Below are 19007 nucleotides of genomic sequence, written 5' to 3' on the forward strand. Positions count from 1 at the left end.
CTGCTTCTCCCTCTGCCTGTTGCTCCTCCTGCTTGTGTGCTGTCAAATAAAAATTTTTTTTAAAGTGTACCTTACAAAGAGTTATCTGGCATCTACAAGTAGGCCTCATTGCAGGGACAAGAAGAGTAAGCTATTGCAGTGGCCATGCCAGTGTTCATGGGCACTGGACTTGAGTGGAAAAAGCTTTACCTGGCAACTGAATGCCTAGGACTATTAAAATCTGAAGGGGTCAGTAAAGACAGTTAACATTTGAAGCTTGCACAAGTCCAAGAACATTGTGGAAATCTAGTTTAGGAGTTGGTTTGGTGAAGAAAGCAATTTTTGACAATTTTGAGAGCTTGGAGAAATGGATGTACTCTATTGAAAGGCATCCAAAGAGATGTGGAGCTTGGGAAACAGGACATGGCTTAGTTGAGGATTTGGAGTACATCACCAGAGAGACAATGATTAAAGTTATAAAAGTTGACACATTCACGAAGGGAAAAAATATAGAAGGCGTTAGAAGAAACCACGACTATTTATACTCAATGAACAAACTAGTACTAAAGCATGTGGAATACCAGATAAGAGAATTCAGGACTATAAAGTAGACACAGAAAAACCAGAGACATAAAATCCAACACTTCTTACCAGAGTTTTACATGTTACAACTTAAATAGTTCTGATGTAGATATATAGTAAATTTTGTTTGAACAACATAGCCTTAAGTTTAACTTTTTATGCTTTGAATCACTCACCTGTAAAATGGGAAAAATACCAAGTTCATGAGGCTGTCAAGAAAATTAAGTGACTTAACATCAGTAAAATGCTTGGAACAGTGCCTGGCACATAGATAGGGTCTGCTCTTTTGGTCACTTTAAAATGGTTTTACAGATGAAACAGGCCAAGGATCAAAAAACTGGTAAGTGAAACCCAATCAAGGAGGAGGTGACGTTCAATGGTATCAAAAGCTGAAGATTAGAATTAAGAAAATAAAAACAGGTTTGCTATTAAGGAGTTAATTTACTATTGCTTGTCATGAAAGAATTTACCATTATCTAGAGAGCCACTTTAATAGAGTGGGAGGAAGCCAAATCCAAGATCCAAGTGGTTGAGGAGTATTCTAGCTAGTTAACGCTTTAGCATGCTTTCAACGAGCTAACCATTAATACTGATGACAGTGGTCAACTTCCCTGCGTTCCAACAACAACAAAAAAGTATACAATGCATATCTGTATCACAACCCAAAGCATATCAAAATCAAATATTTATGAACCTGTCTATATTAAGAAACTAAGACATGATCAATATCTTTATATACCCAGTACTTAGCACAGTACTGGTCACGTGGGAGACCACAAATGTCAAAAAGTTTAAACATAGATAATGCATTAAGACAAAATCGAAGTGGTCACCATAGAGAAATGTACTATTTGAATCTATGTAATGTATATTCAAAATATATGTGATCTTCTCAGTTCGGAATTTATTAATGTTACTTTCTTGTTCACAACAGAATTGCAGGGTCATTTCTGTATAGAGAGCTTAAGCAACAGAAATTCATAAAATTCCCTTTGGAAGAAACCTACATGGTAAGGTATCTAGCAACATTTTCCCCTCGGGGACATAGTGGCATATATAATTCCACGGGCTTGCATAGGAATTACGTACGGGTGTTTTGTAACAAGGATTGTGTGCTGTTGAAATGTCGGGACAGAAACTGAAAAACAAATCTCCTGTCAACCCAGACCAAGGTCCCAACTGCCACAATCTGCCAGAGCACAGTTTGGTGATTCTTTTTTTAATTGGCTTAAAAATCTTTTGCTGTTTTCAGATGAAGGGTGATTTGGCTAATTAACAATCTCGTGGGTTCTTTCTTATTCTCTAGCTGAAAATAAAAATGACTCACTTCTAGTTAGTTTGAAAGAAGTTAAAAGAAACTCATGTCTGGAAATGGCTATTAGCAAACTTTACCCAAGTTAAAGCGTTGACAATTTTGTGTGTGTGTGGAGAGGGAAGGATGGAGTTGTATCTAACTGATGCTCTGTGTAAATATAATGGAAGTATTTATTGGGCACAAGTGCACCAAGCCCTTTCGTAGACACTGGGAGGTATAAAAATAGTGAGTTGGAATAAATCTTCAAGGGATTTACAGTCAACTTGAGGATGGGGAACTAGACTAGTAATTTTAAAATATTAGAGCAATTTAAAGTACACGGTCATGTACATTTATACCCTCATCATCACTTCCTAAGACTTCTCTAAAAATCTCCAGATTAGTCCTTCTGTCAATTCAGCCCAATTTTTTGTATTCTTTATAGGGGCACATTCCTAAAATGTAGATTATATGCTAAGATATTGTTTAAAAACTAACAATTTTCAGGAGAATAAGACTTACCTCAGGATGATATACAAGGCCCACTAAGACCTGGTTTCTGGCCACCTCATCGCTGCCATTTGCCAACCATGCATGTAGGTGTGTATATGATGTACTTACATGTACAACGTAATTATACGTATATATTTAGAGAGATAAATACAACTATAATGTATTTTACATGTAGTATATGCAAAACCAGGATAACTTTATTTACCCCAGGATTTTAAGGGGAGTTTAGCATTTTAAAACCAGTCCATTTAATTCACAGTATGAATCAATAAAATCATATAATCTAAGGTACAAAAAAATATTTGAAAAGAGTCTAACATCCACCCATAATAGAAAGTAACTCAGCAAAATAGTAATAGAAGTAAACTTCCTCTATCTGATAAAGAGCATCAATGAAAAACTTACACCTAATATCCTACTTAATGGTGAGAAACTGAATGCTTATCCCCTAAGGTTGAAAACACCAGAATAGTGCTCTCATCACTTCTATTTCACATTTTATTGGCATTTCTAACCACAGACTAAGGGGGAAAAATTAAAATATCCAGATTTCTAAAGCAGTAGTAAAATTAGGTATTTGCAGAGATGATAGTCTATGTGGACAATACACACGCGCGCGCTCACACACACACACACACACAGCTATGAGAGCTAAAGAGTTTAGCAAGTCTGCAGAAAAAGCATACAAAAATCAATTGTATTTCTGTATGTTAGCAATGAGCAATTAATTTGAATTTTAAAACTACTATTTATAGTAGCATCAAAAACTGAAATGCTTGGAAAGAAATCAGGAAATGTAGAAGATACATAGAAAACTGAAAATCTTGCTGAGAGAAATTAAAAGACTGAAATAAATGGAAAGATCTGCTTAATATGGTTAAGATGTCAATTCTCCCAATTCTGTCTAAAGCTGAGATAGAATTCCAGTCAATCTCAATGGGAATTATAGATAGCAAAATGATCTTGAATGTACATAGAAATGCAAAGTACCTGGAACAGCCAAAACTTTTGAAAAATCTATAGGCTATAAGATTAATGCTATCTGATTCCAGAATGTATTATAAAGCTATATTAATGAAGACAGTGTGATATTGGTTTTAAGACAGATCAATAGACCAATGGAACAAAAAAAGGTCAGTCTAGAAATAGCCCCACATATATATGGAAAATTGATCTTTGACAAAGGTGCAATGGCATGTTAGTGGGAAAAAAATATAGTCTTTTCTACAAATGCTACCAAAATAATTGGATAATGGTACATTTAAAAAGTTTATCTTAAAAAAAAAAACAATAAAAAGTTTATCTATGCTTTGTGTGAGTCACAAAAATTCAAAGTACATCATTGACCTAATTGTAAAATGTTAAGTATAAAGCTCATCAATATAACCTTATAAAAACAACCACCCTCTATGACCTTTGGTCTAGGATACCAAAATGTGATCAATAAAAAAGTTTTTAAGTAGGACTTTACAAAATTTAAAACAGCTGCCCCAAACATTATTAAAAGAATGAAAAGATAAACCACAGGCTGGGGAAAATATTTACAGGCCTATCTGATTAGAAACTAGTACCCAGAAAATATAAGGAACTCTTAAAATTCAATATTAAAAATACAATTCAATAAGATTAGGTAGAAGATTTGAATAAGCATTTCAAGGAAAATCTAAGGATGGCAAATGAGCACATTAAAATATGCTCAACTACGGGCAGCCCAGGTGGCTCAGCGGTTTAGCACCACCTTCGGCCCAGGGCGTGATCCTGAAGGTCTGGGATCCAGTCCCACATCAGGCTCCCTACATGGAGCCTGCTTCTCCCTCTGCCCGTGTCTCTGCGCACCCCCACCCCCCGTGTCTCTCATGAATAAATAAAATCTTTAAAAAGATAAAATATGCTCAAATCCTTAGTCATCAGGAAAATGCAAATTAAAACCACAATAAGCTATTCCTACGGATCTCATAGCATGGCTAAGATTTAAAACCCCAAACATATCAAGTGTTGGTCATAATGTGAAGAAACAAACTCTTATACTTTGCCTGTAGAAAGTAAAAATGGTACAACGACTCTAGACAACAGTTTGGTAGATTCTGAAGTTCAACATGACTCCTTTTTTCCTGCCGTTTCACTATTAAGCATTTACCCACGACATACTAAAGTAGGTGTTCATACAAAGATTTGTATAGGAGTACCTGTAGCAGCTTTTCTAATACCTAATAAATGAAAATAACCAAAATATTCCTCAACAGGTGAGCAGATCAACAGTATTTCCAACAATGGAACACTACTCAGCAATAAAATGGAAAGAACTGGTACATGCAAAGGTATAGATAGAACTCAACATCATGCTGAGTTAAGGAAACCAAACAAGGCACACCCTAAATGATTCCATTTATACAAAATTCTAGGAAATAAAAAAAAATGTGTAGCGATAGGAAGCAACTCAGGGGCTTCCTACAGAGAGAGGTAGGAGCATCAGAGTGAGGGTGGGGTGGGGAGGAAGGCAGTAAAACAGGCATAATGAAATTTCAGTGTGATGTTATATTGTCTTGATTATGGTGATGGTTTCACATTATATGTAACAGGTCAAAACCTATCAAGTTGCACACTTTAAATACGTGCTATGTGCTGTAGGTCAATTATGCTTCAATAGAGCTTTTTAAAATCTTAGAGATGGATTCTAGATGGGAACAGTGCAAGTATTTGAACAGAATGATTCACAGGTGGAATGGTTTAGACGAATGAGAAGTGGACACAAATGGAGTTTTGAGGAGGCACAAAAGGGGGTAATTAACTTCCTTCTCTCTCACTGGGTTAAAAAAAAAAAAAAAAAAAAGATTAGAAGTAAAGATTCCATAGGTGGAAGTAACTGGGGATATAAGATCTTTTGCAGGACAAGCGAGGCCTAGATTTTGGGAGGCTTCTTTCTAAAGGAAAGTTGCCAATAGTGGTTTTATAAGCAAGTGAAGTACACTCTCAGGAGAAGAGAAGGGATTTTCTATTTATAAAGACCTGAATTTGAATCTTCTGTCACCTAGGCAAGTTACTCACATTGAGGCTCGATTTCTTTATCTGAACACTTGTAGTAACAATAATGATCTCTAAGGCGTTGTGAAAAATCTCCAATTGTCCTTGTTTTTCTTAGCCACAGCTGAAAAACAGCCCTGATGAGCAACAGCTATAGAATAGAATTGGCATAGCTCCCAACTAATTAGAGTCCAACTAAACAAATTTGAAGGTATATTAAGAACCCGTAACATCCCATAAGTGCTGTTTAGAATTTGTTTTGCTCCTTTTTGGTGTAGAATCTTGTCCTCTTCAGGGGTGTAATTGCAGTACTGGATGCCCACTAAGTTGTAGCCCCCATCCCAGTCTCACCGTGGATCACATGGCATCTCCAGTCTATCACTAATTTGCACTACAATCTGCCAGCCATCACCAACTCTGGACTCTAACTGATGCCATGTCTCTAAGAGGACTTCCTTTTCTGTCTCGAATGTATGAGCACTGCTTACAGTTACCTACTATCATACGTCTACCAGGAAAAGCTCAGATGAGACAAATTCACAACGTGCCCTTGAAAATTTAGGGCAGCCCGGGTGGCTCAGCAGTTTAGCACCGCCTTCAGACCAGGGCCTGGTCCTGGGGACCCGGATCAAGTCCCACATGGGGCTCCCTGCATGGAGCCTTGCTTCTTCCTCTGCTTGTGTCTCTGCCTCTCTGTCTCTCTCATGAATAAAAAAAAAAAAAAAAAAAAGAAAAGAAAGAAAAAGAAAATGATGATTTAGGCACTCAGTCTGCAATTGGGTTGATAATCTTTGTGCCAACCTATACCATCTTTGTACACATCTTACTTCGCATCGACAGGCCTTGAAGCTGTAACACTTCTAGCTGCTGAGCTAAACTTGGTCTGGGAGACATTTGACATGAGTAAACTTCTAGGGCTTATCTCATGTTAGACTCTAGCCTTGAGTTAGTTTTCAGGTCCAGACACTGGGGACTTTTTTTTTTTTTTTTTTTTTAAGATTTACACAGAACATGTGATCCAGGGAGATAGGGGAGAGAAAATTTCAAGCAGACTTCCCCTGAGCACTGAGCCCAACTTGGGGCTCAAGATCATGACCCTGAGATCACAACCTGAGCTGAAACCAAGAGTCGGACACAACTTAATAAGCCACCTGGGCGCCCCCTCTGTTTCTAAGGACTAAAGTTGCTGCTGTAACATCTACTTCATGACTGGTTAAAGACTAGGACGTCATACCAATTAAGCCCATTTTTTTCCTTACCATCTTAGTCCTTTTTTTTGGTTCTTAATTCTCCTTGGTAAAAGAAAATGGATTTGGAGAATTTAATATACATGGGAAATGGTCAAGTTAAATAGCCCCAAGCACCTGACTCCTACTCTAGTTGCCAAATGGCAACTAGAAACTTCTCTAGATTTCTTCTTTTTTAAAATTTTATTTGACAGAGAGAACACAAGCAGGGAGAGCAGCAGAGAAAGAAGCGGGCTCTCTGCTGAGCAGAAAGCCCAACACGGGGCTCAATCCAGGACCCTGGGACCAGGACTTGAGCCAAAGGCAAACACTTGACTGAGCCACTCAGGTGCCCCTTCTCCTAACTTTTAATTCTCAGACAGGAATTCACCATGTCGCCTCCTCCTTGTCCACTTATCCTTCAGAAATGGCTGGTTCATCTTCCTGAAAGGTCCTTCCTTCAACCACAAAGATGACCACAGAGCAGAACAAACTGTTCCCTTTAGCCTTGAGTTGTGGCTTCATACCTTTGAGAATCACCACATAAACTTGACTGACACATTCACTGGCTTCACACCTTTTCCGGAAATAAACTATTTGCAGCCATTTCTCACACATTGGAAGGATGTAAGTTTTGTTCATGGTGCTCACAGTATTTTCCATTTTCTCCATTATTGTTTGGCTAAATTTATAATATGAATTCTTGGAGAACAGGAACTTTGCCAACTTTTATCTTTGCGTCACAGCATTAGCACAGTTACTGCTTAGAAGTTTTAAGAAATTTGTGAAGGAATGACAATGAGTAACAATCCATCGCTGTTCAGTTCTAGATGTACTCAGAGATGGGTAGGATAAGTAGGTTTTTGTGAAGTTAGCACCTCGAGAGGGAATAAATGAGGCACAGAGAAAGCAGAGGAAAAGACACACAAACCCATACAAATAGTTCCGTCTGGTTATGAAGTAACTTTGGTTTTACTTTTTTAAAATGATCCATAAAAACTCATTTTAAGTTTCAATGGTCATTAAATCATTTCTTTCCAATAAGAGACAAAGTCTTCCTTTATTCCCTTCTTGTGTTTCATTGTAGCTCAAACAGGTTAAGAGGAGATGAAGAAGGTAGAGATGAAAAATAGGTTTTGTTATCTTACAAGATGAAATCTTGGAAGGAATCATTTCAAACTCAGCTATGAACCCAGGTTTAAATTCAACCTTTGACATTAATTAGCTCAGCTGCCTTGGGGAAAACACTCAATCTTCATTGCACCGAGATTCTACAGCCATAAAATGGAGGGAGGAGGGGGAGGGTAAGATCTGCCTTGCTCTAAAAAGTGCATTCTTAGTGTAACCGGTAAGATTGGCAAGAGTGGAACATCAGGGGTCCAAGCATCTCAAGCTCTGTGGATTCAGTCCAGGATGTTTCTGGCTAATTCATTAGTACTGCATTATAAACTCCTGATAATGCAGTTTATTTCTTTTGTGGTTTACTGCACTGGCTCCTTTTCAATTTGTAATTTTTATTTTCCTCCATAATTATCCCTTGAAACAATTCCTAATTTAATGGAAAGGCAATTGGCCTAGGCATCAGAAAAATAAGGTTTCATATTCTTCTGCCAAAAACCAGTTCCCTAACTTCAGGAAAATGACTTCACTCTTTGAGACTCAGTTTTTTTTTTTTTTTTTTTTTCTTTCACTCACTTATTCATTCCTTCCACAAATATTTGTTGAGTGTTTAGGAGTACTAGATAGTATTTTTTCATCTGCAAAATAATATATGACTATGGAGTGTGTATATATATCTCCTAAAGCGCCTTTCAGTTCTTGCATACAATATATAATCTTTTCTCACTTTGTTTCCGATTATATGTTCTTCCCTAGGCTACAAACTTAAGGCTCTCCCTTAAGGAGCCATCAGGATGATTATTGATCATTTCTCTAAATCCATCCTATTCCTCCCCTCATTTTCTGAGGATTGGTTTCAGTTTTTTTTGTTTTTTTTTTTTTTTTAAGAGTTATTTTAGAGAAGGGAGGAGAAAGAGGGGAAAGAGCAAGAGAGAGTCCCAAGCAGACTCCACGTTGAGTGCAGAGCGGGACACAGGGCTCGATGTCGCGACTCTGAGATTAGGACCTGAGCAGAAACCAAGTCAGGCATTTAACTGATTGCACCACCCAGGTGCCCCTCAATTCTAATTGATCAGCCTTTGCCTCTGTATCCTCATTGAAATCCTGCCTCAAACTCATTTGACTATTAATTTCAAGACCAAATGGAGCTAATTTGCAGACATAAAAAGAGGCATAAAATAAGTGATTAACATCACCTCCAAATTACAACTGACCTTTGAACACATGAGGTCAAACTGCTTGGGTCTATCTATACATGGATTTTTCTTGATAAATACAACACTGTAAATGTGTTTTCTCTTGGGATTTTTTTTGAAGCATAATTGTTATATTAGTTTCAGGTGTAAAATGATGATTCAACAATTGCACACATTACTCAGGGATCAAGATAGTTGTATTCTTATTCCCTTTAGTTAACCCATTCCCCCATCATCTGCCCTCTGGTAACCACCAGTTTATTTAAGGATTTTTCCATCTTTCCTTCTTTGTGATTTTCTTAACATTTTCTCTAGCTTCTTTATTATAAGAATACAGTATATTATACAAAAACATACAAAATATGCATTCATCAACTAGGTTATCAATATTGATAACTTCTTGCTTCAGGTTAAGAGTAGGATATTAGTAGGTAAGTTTTGGCGGGGGGGTCAAAAGTTATACATAGATTTTCGATTGTATGGGGTGGGGTGGCAGCCAGTGCCCTTAAAGTCTGAGTTGTTCAAAGTTAAACTGTAAAGTGACAAACAAAAATCCTGGGGGATCCCTGGGTGGCTCAGTGGTTTAGTTCCTGCCTTCAGCTCGGGGTATGATCCTGGAGACCCGGGATCGAGTCCCGCATTGGGCTCCCTGCATGGAGCCTGCTTCTCCCTCTGCCTGTGTCTCTGCCTCTCTCTCTCTCTGTAGTCTCTCATGAGTAAATAAATAAATCTTAAAAAAAAAAAGATCCACTCACTCCACAAATCAACTGTTTCTGGCCAAATTTTGCTAGTTGAGCTCTCCTATGAGTAATTAGGTTCAAAGACAGGTGTTGAGTGAAGATCTACACTATAGTTCTCATAAAAATGCAGTTTAAGGAGCACGGCCTATTTTGAGAAAATAGTAATACTATCAAACTACTTTGATTTCAAAAACTAATTAGATTTCCTCAAAATTTTAATGCTAACTGTAAAAATCTGTATTCCAACCTCTCAGCAGCAAGCAGACAATATTTGGTTTTATATGTAAGCCAATTTGTGTACCCAACTGGAAAACCTTATTTCTGGCTTCCTGAAGAAAACAGAGCATCAGACAATAATTATCTTTCTTGTCCATTCCTATCCTTCCTCCCCTGTTTCAGGGGAAATGACCTTTCCCCTACTCAGGGCCCGTCTCCTCACCAGTGCTCCCAAAGCCAAGCCCTCTTAACTGTTCAATCACCTGGCTGTACCAGTCCTCAGCTTTCATCTTTATTTTTTCCCTCCATGCTGACTCCTTACACTAGTAGTAAAATGTTCTAGTTTCTCTCATTTAAATCGTGGCTTCTCCTGAGTATATATATTCCCCTCCCTATAACCTCATCTCTAACCTTCCAATTGTAGCCAAGTTTTCTGAAAGGCAAGTATATCATCATTCATTCTGAAACCAAGTTTTTCTCCCCAGAATGCTCCCAAATCTATTCCCACTTACTTCAAAAACCTACCTTTATAGCTAAATCCAACAGACAATATTCTCTACTGACTTTGTTCAAACTTTGAGAAGCACCACCTCCTTCATAGCACTTCTTTCCTTCTTGACCATGAAACCAGAGCCTTCTCCAGGTTTTTCTTCTCTGCCCTCAGGGCTTTTATAGTGTTCTCCTTAGTAGGTTCCACCCACTGTGAGCATTCCTTGAATATCAGTTGCATAATTGCTTCTTTTGGTTTTTTTCTCATCTTCACACCTTCCTTATGAACCTCATCCTTGATGATAACTCATATTTCTTCACCCTCCTAAACGTCACAACAATCTACCTACCTACTAGATATATCAACTTGAATTTCCCATGGCCTCTTCAAAATGAACATTTTATCCTCTACTGCAAATGTCAGTGCTTTACCAGATTTCTCCTCAATTCTTCCCAATTCCCTTTCAAGGTTTGTATATCACCACACAAAAGCAGGCTTTTAATGGCTAGCACCTGTGGCTCTCCGTTAGCACGACCTCGTGGGCCCTTGAGCCACTCTGCTTACAGGTGCAAAGAGTCTGACCTGCCTGGGGGATTACCAGCCTCATCACCTGTATAACTGTTTATCAATAATAGTGAACACAGGTGTATAAAAGCCTAGCTGCCTTGCCTCAGATTAGGATATCCCTGAGGCATAGTATTCCAGTAACGCCCTACAGGGACATCACCTGAGATGGCAGCATTGCTAGGCTTTCTTCCCCACTCCTGAACTGTTTCCCCCACTTCCTTAGTGGTCTTCTCTGGCAACACTTCCTCAATAAACCACTAGCACCGAAGTGCCTTACTCAGAGTCTCCTTTGGAGAGCTTAATATAAGACATCCTCTTACCAAAACTCTTCACTCTCTTCTTATAGCTTTGGTTATGATATTACAATTATCCCCCCTTTTTTATTCCTAAACTAGAGGTTTAAGGGTCACCATTAGATACCTCAATCTGGATTATTAAAAATATTTTAACTTGTTTCCATGACTACCAGATTTCACAGGTCATATTCTCATCCATAATGCTGCCAGGGTATTTCTAAAACGTAGAAATGATCATGCTATTCCTGAGGTTAAAATGGTTCAGTATCTTTCCATGGCAAAATCCCTAATAAGATGCAAAATCCCACTTATTCATGCAGCAAGTATTTATTAAGTGTGGCATGCAATAGAGAACAAGACAGATGTGATCTATATCTTCTTGAAGTTTTTAGTCAAATGAGGGATGCTGTAAAATTAAACAAGTAATAAAAATGTAAGAAGGGCAATTATTGACAAAAATACAAGTTACTATGGGAACTCCTAGGAAGAAAAATAATGAAGTCCATATTTGGAGAAAGCTTCTTAGAAGAAACTTTTAGCAGAAATCTGAACAATGAGTAGAAGTGGGGCTGGCAGAGCAAAGATGTCGAGTATTCCAATCTGCACAAGAGAAACATGTGTTAAGCCTTGGAGTGAAAGAAAATGTGAATTTAATAAGACTAACACTTATTGATCAACTGTTTCCAGGGCTCTTCGAAGCATCTAATATATTTGTAATTCCATTTAATGCTCACAGTCGTTTCATAATATTGTCATTGTTCCCATTTTTAGGTGATAAAATTGAGATGTAAGTTTCCTCACATTTTCCCAAAATCATGCAACTAATAAATAGCAGAGGAAGGATCTTAACCATTATACTCTATTACCTCCTCACTCCTACTCTTCAGTAATATTGAACTATTTAAAATTTCCAGAATCCATGCTCTTCCTGGATGTAATACCATGCAAGCGCCCATCCTAACCCTAAAATATACCTATAAAGGTTATATTCATTCCATGTTTTTGTGAAATACTGTGATTTAATACTATAGTATTGAGTGAAATACTATATTTAATAAAAAAATATCATCTGCCCGAGTTATCAAGTTATAGGGAAAGACAATGTATTTCAAATATAAGACTAGATTTGGCTAGAACAGTAGCGTTGAGACTTTGCCTGTTGAAGTGAAATACACTTTAGATCTCTGGGCCGAAAGAAAAAAACAAAACAAAACTGATCATGGTTCCAATCTTGTCCAAATAATTTCCATTTCAGCTTGATATTTTCTTGCCTGATCTCAACTCATCCTTCTTCCCACATTACAAAAAGAGAAATGGAAAAAGAAAATGAAAAAAAGTTAGAAATTGACTCATCTGAATCTCACAATTTATTTAACAAATTAAGTGAAAGCCTGCAATGTTACAGGAATGATGCTAGATGAGCCAGACACTGACGAACAAGAGGCCCAAAGTCTACCCTTTGTGATATTTACTCAACTGTGTGAGCAATAAAAGAAGAGAGTTCTGTTAATTGCCCATCTCCAAATCCCCAGTGCTTCAAGCTGCCTGAGACATCACTAAATAAATTTGTTAAACAAATGAGTAAATAAATTCTCATAGCCCTTTATCAGTATGATGCAGTAAGACACCATGTACTTCACCTATTAAGAATCCAGTTCTTGATCATTTATTTTTTTAAAGATTGTATTTATTTATTCATGAGAGACACAGAGACAGAGACAGAGACATAGGCAGAGATTCAGGCAGAGGGAGAAGCTCCCTGTGAGGAGCCTGACGTGGAACTTGATCCCAAAACCCCAGGATGACAACCTGAACCAAAGGCAGATGCTCAACCACTGAGCCACCCAGGTGCCCAAAGAATTTTTTTAAATGGTATACATTCCATTATTGTACTCCCGTTATTCCATTCTAGGTATTTACCAAGAACAAAAAGGGAAAAAAAAATCACCATTGTGACAGAGATCAACTATTATGTTCTTAATATACCATAATTAGATCTACATACTCCCTTTCTAATTTTCTCAGTGCTTATTCAGAAACAACTGTTTCATGGTAATTATCATTGACCTTGATATGACCCTCTCTTCAAATATGTTACACCTGATGCATCAATTAGCCTAAATTACCAAATCCCAAAGCAATCAAAAGGTAAACAACCAAAGAAAATGATCCATTGAATCATATGACCCAATGGACCCTCATACAGAAATGTAAATATGCTTTTCCTTGGCTGCTAAAGACAGTAATTTATTTGAAATGCTGAGCCCAGAGTGAACATCCACATTATTGTAATGCAAGCACATTACTGGTAGCTCCCAATGTACACCAGACTAGGGTTATATTTGTGCAGGTCAAATTGTGGTAGGTAATTGCTGCCTTGCTAATTTGATCAGTTAGATAACCATATCAACTGTATCAACAAATATTGGTTTCATTTGTCTATATGATCAAATTAAACAGACTAGACCTAGCCCAATTAATTATATCAGCTGCCTTAGCAAATAATGTACATAATTAAAAGGCTAGTTAGTAAAAATATTAGCTCAACCCTAACAGCGTAAATGGGATTTTCTGAAAACATAGCCATGGTCTTCAAGTGCTCATGACTACTTAAAATTATCCTTGGCAAAGGGATAATTATATCTATTATACAAGTTATTCAGGTCATACAATATTTATTTCCATAGTCTGATGGAATTTTGGACTAAATCATACAGGTAAATGCCTCAGTTTTCTATATCCTTTGGAAATGAGTGTCTAAGCTAGGCCCATCCTAAAATGATTCAGGAAATAATATACCCAAAACCACTGAGTCTGTGGCCAGAAGGAAACCTAATATTCTTCAATTATTCCTGTAGTGTTGCATGTAAACATATAAAGACATAATTTTTTTTTTTCCCACCTAAACTCCCCTGTATTTTTAACAAACATTTAGCTAGAGTAAAGGTAAAGCATTAAATTCTACCAGGTTGAGCCTGACAGGCACTTCAAACTTGACCTTTCATTCCATAATAAAATGGAATAAAAAATGAAACTATTATTCTTTTTTTAAGATTTTGAAGATTAAAAGGATAGATTTCTCCCTTAATGTAAATTAAGCTAATGTTATAATTGTGCATCTGTGTTTCTAAAAGAAAACCAAATGCTTGTGCAAGAAACAAAATGGCTGCCTATATGACTCCATTCCTTTTCTTATTTTCTTATTATTTTTAACAAAACCAAGGTTGAATGATATAGCTTAATGTGAGAGGCAAATAGGTCCTCTTATACTGAACCCTCGAACTAGACAGATGTAACAATCTGATCACAGAGCTCTGGACTGGGCCTTCACACGTGTAATGCTATTTCCTGGAAGAGCAGAAAAGGGTATGTGCTCTCAAAGGACATTAACCTCTCTAAGAGGAACACAGTAGAAATTGAGCTCAGTATCTTGAGTTTAGAAAAAGGGCAGAGAGAAGCCAGGAATGTGGCAGCAAGTGAGTGTCCTCTTGGAAGGAAACAGAGGAGGGAGAAAACAGTCTCCTTATAGATGAATCAATTCTCTTATGTCAAATAAAGACAAGAAAAGCTTAACAATATATAGTATAGTAAATGCTATAGGAGTATAGATACCATATTAGTACAGAGCATCTACCCTACACTGGAAGTAAAGGTAGTAAGGATATAATGCAGATATTAAACTGTTTCATAACTATCGAAAAAAATTAAATAAAGATAGTATGCCAAGCGTGTTTTATAGACAAAGAAACTCAAGCTCAGAAATCAAAACTCACAAATTTCAAACTTGTGATAAGTGATAAAAGCAAAATTCAAATTCAGATTGGTCTGATTCCAAAAACCTATGCCTTTAGGTTACTAATATGCTTTCTTAATTCCAAAGAAAACCACATTTTAAAATTGACAATTGATAAAAATTAGTGTTTAAAATACTTTTAGTGGTAAGTTGGGCAACAAAACTTTTAGTGTAAATGTTCCCATCTTTAGAGCCAATCTTGAGAATGTATCATAATTAAAACGACTGGATTCAAATGAAGATTATTTTAAGAAAAATAAATGAAGTGGCTAAAAATACTTTAAGTGTCCAGGAGTTATTACTGTATAAACATTCACATAACATTTTCAAGTTTTGAATATTTTTGTCTTATTCTATTTATTTACCTTACCTGTGTAAGGTAATATATTTTTTTGAAAAAATATTTTTGGAAATATTATCTTTGAAAATAATAATTGTTTTCAAAGAAATAATTAGATATTGCTTTAAAAACAGTTACTTAGCACTAAATTGTAAAATACTAACAATCAATCTCAGAAAATATGTAAAAAAACTTACATACAAAAAATGGCAAAATACTCCTGAGGTAGAAGAGACTTATGGCATTCATGATTTGAAAAACTCAATATTGTTAAAATATTAATTCTCCTCAAATTTATCTATAGATTCAATACAATCCCAATCAAAATTCCAGTTATCTAGCTATTGTATAATTTAATAAGTTGATTCTAAAATTATATGGAAATGGAAAGATCTAGGATAGCCAGTGCAATTGTGAAAGAGGAAAACTAAGATAAAGGACCAACACTAATCTGATTTAAGAATTACTCTAAAGTTACATTAATCATGACAGTGTGGTATTGCTCCCAAGACAAACAGAACAATGAATAAAATAGATAATCCAGTGATAAACTACGTATATATGGACAAATGCTCTGGACAAAAGTGCAAAGGCAAAAAAAAAAAAAAAAAAAAAGTTCAAAGACAATATAGTACATAAGGACAGCCTTTCCAACATATAGTGCTAGGAAAAAAAAATGGATATCTATATGCCAAAAATAAATAAACTTGAATGAATACACTCCACTAAATATAAAATTTAAGTCAAAATTAAGAATAGGCCTAAATATAAAACCTAAGCCATAAAATACAAACCTAAGGCTACAAAGATTTATTATATACAACACCAAAATCCCAATCAATAAAAGAACAAATAGATAAATTGTGCTTCATCAAAGTTAAAATTTCTTGCCTTTCCAAAGGCACTGTTAAGAGAATGAAAAGACATATTGCAGACTGTGGGAAAGTATTTGTAAAGCATATATCTGACAGTCTTTATCTAGAACATCAAAACTTTTCAAAAACTCAGGGCACCTGGGTGACTCAGTGATTGAGCATCTGCCTTCAGCTCAGCTCATGATCCCCAGGGTCCTGGGATCAAGTCCCTCATGGGGTTCCCTGCAGGGAGCCTGCTTCTCCCTCTGCTCATATCTCTGCCTCTCTCTGTATTTAGCTACTAGGTGAATTCACAAATCTGGAATCCAGAAATAATGAGGATAAATAGGGATGGCAAATAAGTATGAGAAAATATTAACATTATTATTGGGGATGTGCAGATTAAAACCACACTAAAATATCACTTAATATCTGTTGAAATGGTTTAAATGAAAAAGACTGACCATGTCAAGCGTTAGTGAGGAGGTAAGGGACCTGGAACTCACAGTTACCACTAGTATAAATGAAAAATGGCACAGTGGGAAAATAGTTTGACATGACATGTTCTTAAATATTAAACATGTACCAGGGTGCCTGGGTGACTCAGTCAGTTAAGTGCCTGGCTCATGATTTTGGTTCAAGTCATGATCCCATGAATGGTGAGATCAAGCCCCCAGTTAGGCTCTATGCTCAGTGTGGAGTCTGCTTGAGATTCTCTTCCTCCCCCTCTGCTCCTCCCCATCTCTCTCTCTCTTTCTCTTTAAAATAAATAAATAAATTTTTAAAAAAACTAAACATATACCTCCTACATGGCCCAGCCAATCCGGTCATTATTACCCAAGAGAAATGAAAACATATGTCCATACAGAAGACTTCTACATAACTGTTCACAGCAGTTGTATTTGTAATAACCCAATACTAGAAACAACCCAATTATTCATCAGTGGATAAAAAGAGAAACTATCATCAATGCAATAGGGTACTTAGTGATAAAAAAGAAATACATTTATTGATATGTGCAACAACATGGGATGCATCTCATATTAATTATGCTAAATGAAAGAAGCAAGACAAAAAAAAAGATTTCATACTGTGTGATTCAATTTACATAAAATTTTAGGAAATATAAACTAATACATAGTGACAGTCTGCAGTTCAGTGGTTGTTTGGGGAGGGCAGAGGTAGTGAAGCAGTGGGAAAGAATTACAAAGGGATGCAAGGAATCTTTTGGGGTGATGCATTCAACATGTTTTTATCATGGTTTCATGGGTGTATGCATGTCAAAACTTATTAAATTGTGCTCTTAAATTATGCACTTAAAATTGCTATACGTTGGTCAGACCCTACAATTGTTATAAAAATCCTGCTTTTGAGAAGTTTATTTTACTTCTATATTTTTAGAGAGTTTTGAGAAAGCTTTAAATCAGCAGCAATAATGCCTCAGGTAAGCTAATTCAGGAAACAGATGCTGAGAAGACCTATGAGTGCAGGAATGTATTGGAGTGAAACACCTAGGCATGAGTGAAAAAGTAGGAAAGGAGGAAGCTTTGGAGTTGTCTGTGGGGTCTGGGAATTTGCATCCACTGCTCCACCAGCCACTGGATTCGGGTAGTCTCCTGGGAAATGGGGCAGACCCGTCAGTGAGAGTTTTCTTCAAAGTAAGTACCTGGGAGAGATTCAACTGTGAACTACTGGTATACAATAGGTCAGCAACTTGGAAGAATGGGCACCTGAATCTAGGCAGTTCAGCACAACATCTATTGAGCTATATTCATCATCTCCTTCCTCACCCTCTACTACCCATTAGGATTCCTCTCAGGCTCAGAAATGCCCTGAAATAATTTCTTTTCTGCTCCCATCCAGTAACAGTTGCCTACTCATCCCGTCAGAGTCAATTACCACAACTGCAATAGTGACTCCTTTCCTTCTTATGAGTCTCTGCCATGAGGAGCTCAGAGTAACTGGGTTGCAGCCATTGGTTAAAATTTAATGGGAATCTAGATTTTTTTTTTCTTGTGGTGCTTCTAGATTCACAGTATGGTGCTCAGAAAAGATGCATGGAATCACTTTGATCTTTTAGAATTTGTTGCGACTTGTGGCCTAATGAGATCTATTCTGGAGGATGTTCCATGTGCACTTAAGAAGAATGTGTTATTCTGCTCTTTTAAGATGGAATGTTCTGAATATATCTGTTAAATCCATCTGGTCCAATGTGTCATTTAAAGCCACTGTTTCCTTGTTGATTTTGTTTGGTTGATCTGCCCATTGATATAAGTGGGTGTTAGAGTCTCCTACTATTATTGTATTACTATTGTTTCCTTTATGTTTGTTATTAACTGCTTTCAGTATTTGGTTCTTCTTTGTCTCTTGTTACGGTCTTGTTTTAAAGTCTATTTTGTCCAATATAAGTATTGCTACCCTGGCTTTCTTTTCACATTCATTTGTATGAAAAATGTTTCTGCATCTCTTCACTTTCAATCTGCATGTGTCTATAAAATGAAATGAGTCTCTTGTAGGTAAGATGTAGATAAGTCTTGCTTTTTTAACCATTCTATGACCCTATGTTTTTGATTGGAATGTTTAGTCCATTTACATTTAAAGTAATTATTGACAGCTATGTATTCATTTGCCTTTTTAAATGTGTTTTATGCTTATTTTTTGTATTTCTCTGCTCCTTTCTTCCCTTGCTCTCCTCTCTTATCATAATTTGGCTTTCTTTAATGATATGCTTGGATTCGTTGGGACTACATCAAAATAAAACATTTCTAGAGTGTCCGGCTG

The 19007-nt window shown here is 36.6% G+C and overlaps 1 long non-coding RNA gene across 2 annotated transcripts in view; it reads right to left on the reverse strand.

Moving 5' to 3' along the window:
• Positions 1-19007, reverse strand: part of LOC111093241 — a 110329-nt gene that overhangs the window by 39243 nt on the left and 52079 nt on the right. The window contains exon 10 of one of the 2 annotated variants that reach the window (XR_005380905.1): positions 11560-11839. The exons of the other annotated variant lie outside the window; for it this stretch is intronic. This is a non-coding gene — a long non-coding RNA (uncharacterized LOC111093241). Of the gene's footprint in view, positions 1-11559; positions 11840-19007 lie in introns of those variants that run through there. 2 annotated transcript variants of the gene reach the window in all.

Source organism: Canis lupus, chromosome 29 (genome assembly GCF_011100685.1).
Source record: "Canis lupus familiaris isolate Mischka breed German Shepherd chromosome 29, alternate assembly UU_Cfam_GSD_1.0, whole genome shotgun sequence".
NCBI lineage: Eukaryota > Metazoa > Chordata > Mammalia > Carnivora > Canidae > Canis > Canis lupus.